At 39.8% G+C, this 14,605-nt stretch overlaps 3 pseudogenes; all 3 read right to left on the bottom strand.

The window, feature by feature from the left end:
* Nucleotides 1–545: 545 nt before the first annotated feature.
* LOC127451106 (sterile alpha motif domain-containing protein 9-like) lies at nt 546–2,316 on the bottom strand (annotated as a pseudogene).
* Nucleotides 1,953–3,030, bottom strand: LOC127451517 (sterile alpha motif domain-containing protein 9-like; annotated as a pseudogene).
* Nucleotides 2,869–14,125, bottom strand: LOC127451516 (sterile alpha motif domain-containing protein 9-like; annotated as a pseudogene).
* Between the last annotated feature and the right edge of the window lie 480 nt (nt 14,126–14,605).

Raw genomic sequence — 14,605 nt, 5'->3', positions numbered from 1 at the left:
TGGCCTCTTTATATACAGTCTAAATACATTTATATGAAGCAGATTTGTATGACACTAGTTCTCTGATTTTATTGACATATGTCCATATAACCACACATTTGTAATGTTAAATATGTGATTAGGCAATAGCATGTTCATTTAAAAAAATATAATTTCCTGTACAACATGAATACAGACACAAGTTTGTCATTCCTTGCAATCATGCATTGCAAAAATAAGATACCTGTCAATTCACTTAAACTATACTAAATCTTTAATTATTGTTAAATAAATTTCCATCAAAACAGTTTCAGAAGACATTAAACTTGCTCTTAAAATGTGATTGTGATTAGTCCACTTAACCATTTAAAAATCTATGTGTGCATCTAAGTATTATGTGGACATTCACAATGTTAAAATGTATAAAAATATTAACTAATGTACAACTCCACAAAACTGTAGATACACATATCATGACTCTCCTTTACAATGACATTTCTGTCATATTCATTTTCCAATGGTGGTACATTTTGGTAAACATATATCTGTTTTCAATCCTTGCAATTTCACTCTGAAACGTTGATGTCAAAGGCTACCACTCCATGAAAAGAAAACCCTAGGTAGAAGGTACCATTTCCATTTGAACTTGGCAAAGAGGCAGAAAAATTGGAATGACTCTGATATTGCTGTGATCGGATATACAAATGAACAGATTTCCATTTTCGGTGTATCCAGTAACTCGTTTAAGCAGTCGAACAACATCTGGGTTTGTCCATACTTGACCACCCTTGATGAATTTTTCAATTGTGCTCTTGTGGACAATTTTATTGAGACCCCATGCTTTTCCAAGGAGAAAGTGAGCTAAAATTCTACCTTTACTTGAGGCAGGTTTTAGCTTGTGTCTGTGGGGAGTGCTTTTATTGCATTTGTGACAGTGTTGCTCCTTTTATTGGATGGATCTGTACCCATAGAATCTTCTGGCCAAAATAACAGTGAAAGGAGAAAGTATGCAGTTTCTGATAAAGCAGTTCTCCTTTCATTGCACAACTTTCTGCTGAGATCTTGAAGTTCTTCAATAGAAAGAAGTTTCCCAGAGCCAGGTGAAGCGCAGGAGAGAGCTATCTGACAGAAGATGAAGTTTATGAGCTCTGTCCAATCAAGATAGTTTTTCAGGTCACTTGGGAAAAGGTTAATTATTCTCTCAAGCTTTTCTCTAGCTCTTTGTTTCTTGTTGTCAGAGAGCAGGTAAAGAATTGTTGTAACATTGCCACCTCCAAGTTGGAAAATTTTAATTTGTCTCTTGAAAGGGGAAACTATATGTCATAATCAACTACCTCATCCTCTTGAATGGAACCACAGACAAACTTGGCATACACTTGACTTTTGATGAGCCATTTTCTTGAATTATTTACCTTTTCAGGCTCTCCTTCATCCAGCTCCTCCTCTTTTTCAGAACTGTAAGTCTGAAAGCGAGCTAGATCCCCACAAATGCATTCCAGGACAATTCTAATGCTGTCTTTCATTCCTTTCAAAAGGCCATGAAACTTTTGCCAAGGTTTTTGTACTACCTCCGGTATGTAGTCAGTAAGCAGGTAATCCATCTACTCAGACTTACCCTCTTTCGTAGCAAAAACATCTACATATGACAGAAGTTCAAGCAATTGACATCCAATATCAACTTCTCCAAAATAAGAATTATTCAAGCAGACTGCCTGTGACTGGACTTTTTCAGAGGCTCTACAAGCAATTACTTTTAGAGCAGTATCAATAATTTCCATGATGTCTCTGGTTTAATTGAGTCTTTCTTATGTATGGCATCATGTTTGTCATAGAACCACTTCTTGTACACTTGTCCCAATGTGTAAAGTATGTATGTGTGCTGTGGGAGATAAGACTTTGCCATTTCAGCCCAAGTCTGTGCTTCCTCAACCCTTTTGTTTTCATAAAGCAGTCGTGCAAGTTGAGCGACAAAGGCATCCTCTTAAAAACGGGTGTAAGCTACCTTCAAAAGATCAATAGATTTCTCCAGATCTTCTTTTTCCTGAACGTGCTGTATTGAAGGAGAAAACCAACTGTCATTTGGATCTCCCTTGCTTTTTTTTGGCCCTCTTGTTAAACAAATCTCTGACAAATATCTGAAATTCATCCTTTCCGAATCTGTTGTTGAACATTGCTTTGTCCTGAAGGAGACTCATTGCTATGGCACTCTGGGGCTGATGGTTAGAGAGCTGCTTCTCTTTAGAATCTCCTTAGCCACCAAATGATGAATTATCTTGACAGAGGAGATGTGTGTCTCATTAGATTTAGCTGAATGAAGAAAAACCTTGCTTGCTCTTTTAAAGAATTTTAAAATGTATGGCGTCGACCTTCATCCATCCATTTGGACTGAGTATTTGGACGTTTTATCCAATTTATCCAACTGGATTCCTAAATGTAAGAATGCCTCACAGTGAGTCATAGACAGGTAAGAATTCTCAATTTGGCTGTTTAGTAGTGCCACAAATATGATCAACTTTGTCTGAAGACATGAATGATCAGTTTCCTTCAGCAGTTTCCCAACACAGTCTGTGATGTAAGATTGTTCAAACTCTTCACACGTGAGTACAAAAGTGAGTATGAACTCTGGTTCAAACTTCAGCTTGAGATTCTCTGCTTTCATTGAGAAGAATTTCTTTTCTTCTGGGGATAATTTGTGTGTAACTGCAATTGTGCATAAAGGCAGAGTTTTACACACATTTTCTGGATCAAAAGACCTCTTACAACAGAGAATGATAAAACGTAGTGTTGATGGAACAATCTTTATTGTTGTTACTGCTGTGCTTAATTCTCGTCTCAGGTCATCTTGATAGTCTGCATTGCAATCCTCCAGCAGCAAAAGCACTGGTAAACAGGATTCTTGTCAACCTCCATATAATTTCAAAGCTTTACGGCATGTACTCAAACAGTTGTGGCTTGCTTTGATTGCTTAACAACAGCACATCGCATTTTTTTCCTCCAATTCCAGAGAATCTGTCGAGCCATGGTGCTTCCCCCACTGCCAGGGTGATGATATATGTTGATACATGTTCACATTCAAGATGGCGCCGAGTATGGCTGCTGCGTTGCGAGCTCCGACCCAGTATTGCAGTTCTTTGTTTGTTTTGACTACAATTCTTATGTTTTTTGTCTTGGATGTTGTCTGCCTTATTGTCTACGATAGACAAACACTTTTGGACATTGGTTCTGCAATAGCACACCAAAAACCGGACTTTAAATACCTCAATGCCGACCCGCTGTTTTCAAACACGACAGCGGAGCCCTTTGTCTGGGCAGCCTGGCCGTGGAAACGAATCTGGAACAGGGGAAGGAGAGCCGGCATTCTTGTCAGACTAAGACGTTGTGCAAATCGACCCCCGATACCCAGCATTCTACTGGCAAATGTTCAGCCTTTGGATAACAAGCTCTGCGAGCTGAGAGTGTGGATCTCTTTCCAACGAGAGACGAGGGATTGCTGCATTATCTGCCTTACAGAAACTTGGATGTCTGCGGAGAGTCCAGACTCAGCCATCGAACCCATGGGGTTTTCCCTGCACTGAGCGGACAGAGCGAAAGACCTCTCAGGTAAAAGCAAAGGTGGTGGTGTATGTTTTATCAACAAATCCTGGTGTGATCAGAGGAATGTACATTCTATCAAGTCTTTCTGCTCTCCTGATCTGGAATTCTGGCTACAGAGGGAATTCACAGTGGTTATTATCACAGCTGTGTACATCCCCCCACAAGCCGACACAGACTGGGCACTCAAGAAACTGTATGGGAGTATAAGTGAGCAGGAAACCGCGCACCCTGAGGCTGCGTTCATTTTGACCAGGGAATTTTAACAAAGCCAACTTCAAGTTAATAGCACCGAAATACTACCAACACATCAGTTTCAACACATGAGGGGACCGGGTTTTGGACCATTACTACTCTCCCTTCCGGGATGACTACAAATCCATCCCCCGCCCACCATTTGGCAAATCGGACCACTCTTCCATTCTGCTTCTGCCCACTTACAGGCAGAAACTGAAACAGAAAGCACCCGCTCTCAGAACGATCCAGTGCTGGTCGGACCAATCAGATTCTATGCTACAAGCCTGTTTTGATCACGCAGACTGGGAGATGTTCCGGTCCGCCTATGATGATGACATCGAGATCTACGCTGATACCGTAACGTGTTTCATCAGGAAGTGCATAGAGGATGTAGTGCCGACCAAAACTATACGGATCTACCCCAACTAGAAACCGTGGATTAATAGCGATGTTCGTGCACTTAATGCGCGGATCTCCGCTTTTAATTCCGGGAACGTGGAGGAGCATAAACAAACCAGTTATGCCCTCTGCAAAACTATCAGAGCAGCCAAAAGCCAGTACAGGGACAAGATTGAAGGACAGTTCAACACCACCGACTCTAGAAGCATGTGGCAGAGAATTAATATCATCATGGACTTCAGAGGGAATAAAAACTCTGCTGTGAACACCGCTGCCTCTCTCCCGGATGAGCTTAATAATTTTTATGCTCGTTTTGAGGGAAATAAATTTGCCCTTGCAGAGAGAGCTCTTGCGACTGAAGCTACAGAGGTTAGTTCACTCTCCGTCTCTGTAGCGGATGTAACCCAATCCTTCCGACGGGTGAATATCCGTAAAGCTACGGGTCCAGACGGCATCCGGGACGTCATCAGAGCGTGCACGAACCAACTGGCTGATGTTTTTACAGACATTTTCAACCTTTCCCTCTCCTTACCTGTGGTCCCCACATGCTTTAAAACGTCCACCATTGTGCATGTACCAAAGCAATCCAAAATCACTTGCTTAAATGACTGTTGTCCTGTTGCTCTGACCCCCATCATCAGCAAATGCTTTGAGAGACTAATCAGAGATTACATCTGCTCTGTGCTGCCTTTCTCACTGGACTCACTGCAGTTTGCTTACCGCAACAACCGCTCCACTGGTGATGCCATTGCATCTACACGACACACTGCTCTCTCCCACCTGGAAAAAGGAACACATATGTGAGAATGCTGTTTGTAGACTACAGCATGGGCAGCAACATCTCCTCATCACTGACCCTCAACACTGGAGCCCCGCAGGGCTGTGTTCTCAGCCCACTCCTGTATTCCCTGTACACACATGACTTCAAGACAATGCCATCATTAAGTTTGCTGATGATACGATGGTGGTAGGTCTGATCACTGACAATAATGAAACAGAGAGGAGGTGCACACTCTGACATGCTGGTGTCAGGAGCACAACCTCTCCCTCAATGTCAGTAAGACCAAGGAGCTTATGGTGGACTTCAGGAGAAAAGACAGAGAGCACAGCCCCATCACCATCAATGGAGCACCGGTGGAGAGAGTCAGCAGCTTCAAGTTCCTCGGTGTCCACATCACTGAGGAACTCACATGGTCCGTCCACACTGAGGGCCGTTGTGAAGAAGGCTCACCAGCACCTCTTCTTCCTGAGATAGCTGAGGGAGTTTGGAATGAACCACCACATCCTCACACGGTTCTACACTAGCACGGTAGAGAGCATTCTGACTGACTGCATCACCGACTGGTATGGCAACAGCACTGCCCTCAACCGTAAAGCCCTGCAAAGGGTGGTGCGAACTGCCAGACACATCATCAAAGGTGAGCTTTCCTCCCTCCAGGACATCTATACCAGGCGGTGTGTGAAAAAAATCTTGGAGGATCATCAGAGACTCCAGCCATCAGAGCCATGAGCTGCTCTTACTGCTACCATCAGGCAGGCGGTATCCCAGCATCAGGACCCGCACCAGCCGACTTCATGACAGCTTCTTACCCCAAGCAATCAGACTTTTGAACTCTTGATCTCTCACAATCAATATACATCTGCACTGCACTTTATTAATCTAACACTGGACTGCCATAAATTATATTCTCTCTAACAACACACTGGCAACTGACTATCAACCGACAGCCTGAATGTCAATACAGCACAATACAACCTACTATATATTTACAATAGTACTATTTTTTTTTTTTTTGTATACTGTGTATTCTATATTGTGTGTATTGTATACTGTACATTGTATATTATTATTTGTATATTGTGTTGTGTGTATTTATGTGTATATTAGATATGTAAATTGTGTTATGTAAATCTGATGTTTATTGTAAATTGGTATATGTCTCATCACTGTTATGACTGCTATGTTGCTTGGAACTGCACCCAAGACTTTTACCCACTGTTGCACTTGTATATGGTTGAGTGACAATAAAGTGATTTGATTTGATTTGATTTGATATTTTCAGGGGACCGTTTTGATGTGTTACTCAGCAGGAGGTCTTCAAACATTTTGATAATTTCCTCATTGGCATGTCGTTTGATGACTTTGTCACATAGATTTTTATCAGCCAGCCACAAATTCATCCAGGCAATTTTCCCCCTTGATAGAAGTATTGCTCAATGTTGTGCATTTGTTCTTGCTCCATGACATTTAGATTTATTTCTTCACACTGGTCAACACTGACTACTTCTAAGGAGAACAAACAATCCTCTTCATCCACAGGTTTTAAAAAGCATACTCCGTTGTTTGACACGGGTAAACGCCTTGTGAACGGAAGACTGGTGAATTGATTGCTTTGAATTTAGGCATCTGCATGACCCATTGGCATTCCAACCATGCTAATTTGTTCAAGCACATCCAGCGAACAAGACACTTGAGCAAGACTTGACCATTTCTTGTAATTCTCCCTTGACTCCGAGATCATGACTATGTCCTCATGGCCACTCATTTCTGCATAGAATTCATGAAAAGAGTCAACAAAGGGTTGTTCACTGTCAGACATGAGAATCAAAAGCACCACAAATGATTCTTTAGGGAGCATTTAATTGCAGATAATAGATATAGCGTTTTTTTAACAGTTTTTTTCTTGTTTTGATCCATGTTTTTCATCACATGGACTTTTACCTCCAATGTAATCACTTCGACCATTGCAGAAAATCCTGCTCATCCTGTCATATAGCTGTAAATTCTTAAAGTCAGCAGTGTGTACTCCCTATGATCATAATCGTGCAGGAAGTGGAGGTTTACTGCATGGTACTCTTGGTAATTATGAAAAAGTCCAGATGATTTGGAGTCAGGGTCAGACAAAAACACAACCTGCTGTCAAAAGAACCTTCCCTCATTATTTCTTTTCACACAAATTATGTTGCTCCATCAATCTTTTATAAAAAGAAATATATCAATCTTGATGCACTGTTACCAGAAAAAGCAAATTTTCCTTTTCCTTTAGCCCCGTTGTACCCTAATGCATTTCTGCGTATGCCAAGTTCGGACTTGCGTACTTGGCAGTTCAGACTTGGCAAGTTCGACTCAAAAGTACAAACTCCTGAGGATGGGAGGACACAGTACGGTTATTCTGCAATTGGAACAGCAGCGTACTTGATGACGACACTATCTCAGCTTGTCTTGGCAATACGTGCCTACTTCGGTTATCTTCACTGTAATGTATATTTACAATAAAACATAATATGATATAAAACTGTAAAAATGTAGTGTTCCTACATCTGTTGCCTACATATAAAAAGTCAGTGGCGGGGAAAATGTTGTGGAAGGTTGTTGTTGAATGATTGAATGAGTAGAAACAAAATTAATGGAGTTTAATATTGTATAAAGTCTTTATTTAATGTTAGAGAGGTATTGACTGATTGATTGATTTTTTGTCAGTTGTAGGCTGTGGTGCTGTTGAACTTTACTGGGTTTTCCACCTTATTTTGCAATGCGGAAGTAAGCAGCTGCTGCATTTCCGGCGAATGTGACAAGTTCCGCTGGCATTGACCGCAGTGTAAATAAATAAATAAAAGGATAATAATACCAGAGTTAGTGATCTGAGCTTATAAACTATCACACAACCACAGGATGTACAGCAGAATTATGTGCTAATGTTGGATAATTTTCTAATGTCAGCATTTATAGTAAAAGTGTAAGTAAATAATTCGCTTGTTGCTGTGATGTTGTACTGAAGAGATGGTAATAAAATCTGTTTATTTCTTTACCGAGATCGTGACGATGCAGTGTTTCTTGTCTCCATGTAAACCTCCGCTCATATGTACCTGAATAACCTCTGATGATGCCTTTATTTATTTATTTATTTCCGATGTTTCATAAGCCATGCTGAATGTGAGATCTGTGTGTTTGTTTACTATGCACTGCTAAGAAAAAGAGAGAATGCTCTTTGACAAGAACATAGAGTAAAATGCGTATATTAATTTGCCAAAATAAAAATGGATGCAGTTTTCGTGCAAAGAAAGCTGAAGCAGGATTTTCCCGGCATCTTTCTTCTCTCTGCTGGTTGTGAAAAGTTAGTGGATGCGTGTCAGACAGCGCGGAGGACTATCATGTCAGCGCCTGTCATTCATTCTGCCAGTTCAACAGTGTGTGATTAAACAATAGCAAAATGCGATAAACTGTAAAACTATATATGCTCAAAACCAATTTCAATTCCCAAGTTTATGAAAATCGTAGTTAATTATAATAATATGTAGACATTTATTGCCAGCCTGTAATATAAAACAGCATAATGTAGTATTTTTGTATAGCTAAAATAGCTGGAAGTGGCTTATACCGGAAGTGGTCCACATTCATGGTTGATAATGGCAGCGCCCTAGTTTTGCTGAAAAATAAGGTAAATACTAGGGATGTAACGGTTTCAAGGTTTCACAATATTCCTCGGTTTTAAAACGGACGGTAATCATACCGTTGAAATCTTCTCATTGACGGTATTGCATGAAGATAGATTTTTTTCAGAACTTTTCTAAAATCGAAATCAGTTTACTTAAGACAGAATCTGCGACATTTAAAGCATCATGTAAACTTGGCTAGATAAAATAAATCTTTAAATTGCGCCTTCCTCATGTTTCATTTGACTGTCACTCAATTTTAAAAGAGACATGCAGGTGTCGCGAGCGCTGCGCATCACGAGCACATCAGAAGTGAGTACAGCACGAGCGCAACATACAGATATGTCCGAGCCTGAACCTTTATTTCTGCCGCCACAGATGTTTAAGTCCGCTGTCTGGGATTACTTGGCTATGTAAAAGACCCACGAGGCACCATCAATGTTGGTGGTTACCCAGTCTGTAAAGTTTGCCGCAAAAAAGTATCGGCTCAGGCGGGAAACACTTCAAACCTAAAGCACCATCTCCGTGAGCACCATCCCACGGATGAATGTAAGTGAAAATACAGTACACAGGATAATAAATTATAGCCCGTTTCATAAAAACACCAGATTAAATGTAGTTTTACGTGATTTGTAAAGACTAGTTAGGCTAAAGTTATGTTTATGCTTTCTGTTACATTCACAAATGCAGCAAACGGAATTAAGCACTTGTTCAACATTACGATGTGCCAATTGTTTGTTCATTTGCCTAAGTGCAGCGCAACAGTAGGCCAACAATGTGTTTGATACTATTAATAATGTTTTATTTGTAAAACATAGTACTAAATAGGGTTTACAAAGTGCATGGCTTTTGGTGTTCAGGAAATTGACATTGACAATATGCATGCAAGAAATTGACAGTGAAACTGTGGCAGAAATTGTCAGTATTGGACAAAATGGCAATAAATAAACTGCACATGAATAATATATTTTCAGTAGGTATTGTAGAATTGAACTAAATCACAAATGCAACAAATTACTGAATGCATGCAAATGCATATTTTAAGTGTTAACAGGGGCAATAATCATTACAAATGATTACAATTCAATATCATAAATCATAAAATAACAATAACAAAATATATTTAGTTATAATCATCTGACTACTGTACTTGTTGGCCAGATTTTTTTTATTAATGTTTACCGGTTTGTGATTTTTTTTTTTTTTTTTTTGTTGTTGATGTTGTTTTTTTTACCATGTCGGATTAAGAGAGTGTCCTGATGTTCAATATCAAAATTTAAAGGATTAAAGTTTAAGAAATCCAAAATAAAATTCAAAATAGGTTATAACTGAAATATTTGTCTGTGTTTATCAGAAATAGCCTATTTCATAACCAAATATTGAACTGCTTTTAATATTATCAATGCACCTAAATACCATGAAACCGTAATAACGTGGTAATTTTTGTGACGATTATCATACCGTGAAAATGTCATACCGTTACTCCCGTAGTGGATACTGAGAGGTGTTTCTAATATTTAGTCTAATCTCATTCATATTAATGGGATGGAAAAACACCTTATAATTTTAAGGGTTATAATGTTAAAATGTATTGCAGGGCTGCTGTATTAGACTACATTAGATTTATCAAGGTCTGCCTAATAAACTGGCAAGTACAGGGGAGGTTTGACAGTTAATAATATTGAAATGGATTAGCCTACATTCCACTTACATACCTGCGTTTGTCTTCTTGATACTCAAACATCATGAGATTGATACTCAGTCTGACAGACTTTGTACATTTAGGTGTACAAACATCACTATACATTAATGCAACAAATACCTGTACCTCATCTGTGTCACGTACATCATGTATGTCATTAACCAGGACAGACTTCAACACAAACAAGACATTTCATGTCTATGATACAGTAATCATGTAGGCTATAGTAACTTTTTGATTCAGGACCTGGGAAGACAGGTGTGCTCTTATACAGCCTATCAAGCATTGAAAGAAACAGAAACCTTCTCAAGCATAAGCAGATACCTGACCAAACAGGTCAGATGTTTGAGGGAAATGTAATTCTGGTAGACTTCAACAATTCTTATCAGATAATATATTTAGAATACAGTTGAATAAATATTAAATAGTGAAAACACATACTGTAAATAAGCAATAAATACATAATAAATATAACAACAATTGATAAACAATGTTAAAAAATTCTAAATAGAAATTTCTTTTTTTTTAACAGGACCACAGTTCCTTACAAAGGTATGCACAAATGAATGACCATGTGCCTATCCTTGCCATGTTCTTTTCTGGAGCTGACTTGAAACAAGCATCAACATGCTGGTCCAGATGCTGCCATGGCAAAAAAGCCCACAGATGAAGCCATGAAATTGAGGTGCTGGTCACGGTATACTTGTTAATGCTGTGTTTAATTCTCACCTCAGGTCATCTTAATATTCTTCATTGCAATCCTCCAGCAGCAAAAGCACTGGTAAACAGGATTCTTGTCAACCTCCAGATAATTCCAAAGCTTTACAGCATGTTCACAGACAGTTGTGGCTTGCTTTGAGCACATCGCACTTTTTCCTTCAATTCCAGAGAATCTGTCGAGCCACAGTGCTTCCCCCACTGCCAGGATGATGATATATGTTGATATTTTCAATGGACCGTTTTGATGTGTTACTCAGCATGAGGTCTTCTAACATTTTGTTAATTTCCTCATAGGCATGTCCTTTGATGACTGTCACATAGATTTTTTATCAGCCAGCCACATACTCATCCAGGCAATTCCCCCCCCCTTGATGTTTCTTCACACCGGTCAACACTGACTACTTCTAAGGAGAACATACAATCCTCTTCATCCACAGGTTTTAAAAAGCATACTCCATTGTCTGACACAGGTAAACACCTTGTGAGCGGAAAAGGCTCTCATTGGCCGCCCGCCAGTCAACGAGGGCTCGGGTTTCCTCAGTTGTCTCTTGATTAAAATATTGCTTAAATATTCGTTTTAATGCACAATAATAGCCATTATAACAAGATAATACAATAGGGAATAAAGACAAGCAAACAATTCGGTCAAAAGTACAAAGGCAGTGCTCTAGTACAATGTTAAAGTTAAATAAAATTATAAAATTATGAACCTTAACTTTGCCCTCAGCCAAACCGATTAGCCTGGAAACAAATAATAGATTTAGACTATGAGACCAAAGATTGCTTGTTAGATATACCCAAAATAAATTATTTATGTTTAACCACTACAGAGACAACAGAGCCAGAGGCAAATTTCAAAAGGACTTGCCGAGATAAGGCTGTTTTCGGTGGGGTACCATGAGCGCTGACCGCCCGGTCATCTTGATAGCAAGCGGGACTTCTCACCTAAAAAAATCTTAAAACTACATTCCGTGTCACAACAACAGTAGTATTTTGTGTGCTTTCTCCGCCATTGCTGCTGGTTGGTGCAAAATGCATTCTGGGATACTTGGCTGTCCCAAGTCCACACAATTCACCTCGCAATGCTTCCTCGATAAAAATGGGCTGAGCAAGATCACATCCGGGCATACACCAGACCGGCAATACGTCATCCAGAGTAGGCTCTCATCACCACGCCCCCTTTTGGGGGAAAACAATCCCACGTACTGCATAGACGGCAAAAGCATAAACACTTCATACAAACCGGTTTAAATTAATAACGCTATGCTGAAGAGTTGCTGTGTAGTTGGTTGCACCAACAATAAATCCAAAAACACTGATCTGCTATTTGTTCCCCTGCCATGTCCTAAAAAAGATCCTGATAGAAGGGCTTTATGGCTCCAAGCTATACGAAGGGAAGACAACAGGAAGCTATGGGACCCTGCATCTCCACACACTTATGTGTGTGGAAAACATTTCATATCAGGTAAGAGCTAACTTAGCTACCGCTGTGTCTGATTAACAATTATATGCTATGAGCAGATAGCTAGCTATAAATACTATCCCTGTGTTTAGATTACTGAAAGCCCATTGCTACATTAAGCTAACACGTTAATGCTAACCTTAGCTAAATTGATGTATCGTGATTTCAGGGTTCCAAATAAATGACAGACTTCATCCTGATTACGTGTCCTCCATTTTCCCCCACCTAAGACAGACCCTTTCTGTTTCAAGAAAAATCAGCCGTTTTCGCAGTACCACTAAGCGAGCATCGCATGAAGTGCCAACAACCAAAAAGAGTACGAAACGACGCAAGAAATCCAATGAGGATGGAGGAACCTCCGTTTGTGAGCCAAGTGCTTCTGCTTTGTCTGATGGGCCTGACGTGAATGCTCAATGTAATGTTGATGACAACGCAGTTGGTTACCAAAGGACTGTGTACTGTTGGTGTGCCTCCAGGAACAGAGTTAGGAAATATTGGTCTAGAGAGAGAAAATCACGAATATTCTCCCCGAACAGCATACAAAGATGTGGAATGCTGCGAACACAGATACGCGACTGATACAAACAATGAAGCGTTCCAGTGCTGTTATACTAGATATCAGCACTCTTGGAGTGCCTCTTGACCAATCAAATTGGAGGACAAGAACTAATGTAACATTTATTTTTTTGGTCAAATCTAGATTGCTGAAGGGCAGATTGTGGAGATAATTGGAGTCTCGGACATCAGTGACACATGCTACCTTCTCAGCAGTGATTTGGACGTCTACGCGTTACCAGAACACGTCTATTCCGGTAGCGTTGACCACTTAATACACAATCTGCCTATGAAAATAATTATTAAGCACATCAACCAACATGTATTTGGTATTAAATCTGTGGATTCAGCTCAGCCATAAATGTAAACATGTTCTGTGCAGTTGTTTTATGTTGTTTAAAATTATAAGTAATTGTTAATTTGTGCTTTAATGAATGTTAACAAAACATTTGTTTAGTTTGATTTTAATTCATTTGACACTTTGTTTATCATGCTTATCCATGTTTATGTTAAAATTAACATTCAGTCACTCATTTGTTGTATGTTTAAAGCTTTGATGCTCAATCTTGTTGTTTAGTGTGAATTAAATTTGTTTGATTACAATTCATTGTAATATTAAACAATCTAATATTGATTATTGTAATGTAATGATTTCTTGAGAGGAAATTTATTCAAATATCATTTAGAAGTGTTTGTGATGGTGTTTCCAGTAATGTGTGCATGACTCTGTGTGCAGTGGAGCCTGTGATCTGCCCCACCCGATGCAGATGCCAAGCCTTACAGGCAGTTTGATCTTTTGTTTCCTCCTCAACTTGAGAGGCTTGCTCTTCTGTAAAACCTTCTAAGTTGTTGAACCAGGGTTTGGGGATGAAAGCATCAGCATGGTTCTTGAAAGTGTTGAGGCCAATGGGAAGCTCCTTTGTTTTAGAGAGCAATTGCAATAGCTGGTTTTCCGGTAAGGCCAAAGATTTTGGGACGGGTCTCTGGTTCCTGCCACTTCCTCGTTTTTTGGCCTTCTTTCTGTAGAACTCAATGTCCTTCATCATTGCCGGCTTAACGGTTTTGGTTGAGACACCATTCCAGGCACAGGCGATACTAGTACATGCAACTGGTGTAACCCAGGTGGACATAGGCTCCCAGATTAAACAGTACTGCCCCAACATGCGAGTATAATAAATAGAATATACACAGAATATTTGCAGGAGTGGAAAGAATGATGTTGCTGTAGACTACAGGATATACAGAGTCTATACCCGGGTACTTTGTAGGCTGTAGTTACTGGTTGGGGCTCAGGCTAGACTGACCGGGCTAACGATAACGTTAGCTAGGTCAGCTGTCAGAGCACAGTACTATTGCTAGCTAGCATACTATTTGTAGAGCAGGACTGAGAAGTAAAATATTTAACTGGTAATTTGCTTACCTGGAGGCTCAATAAGGCAAAAATACATGTCTGGGTAGGACACCTCTGGCCACTGAGTGGGGTTATTGCATCAGCTTGATGCTGGGAGACTGAAGGGACATATTTC

This window comes from Myxocyprinus asiaticus, chromosome 14 (assembly GCF_019703515.2).
Source record: "Myxocyprinus asiaticus isolate MX2 ecotype Aquarium Trade chromosome 14, UBuf_Myxa_2, whole genome shotgun sequence".
Lineage (NCBI taxonomy): Eukaryota > Metazoa > Chordata > Actinopteri > Cypriniformes > Catostomidae > Myxocyprinus > Myxocyprinus asiaticus.
The sequence above is the reverse complement of the archived record's forward strand: the minus strand, read 5'-3'. Positions and strand labels throughout refer to the sequence as shown.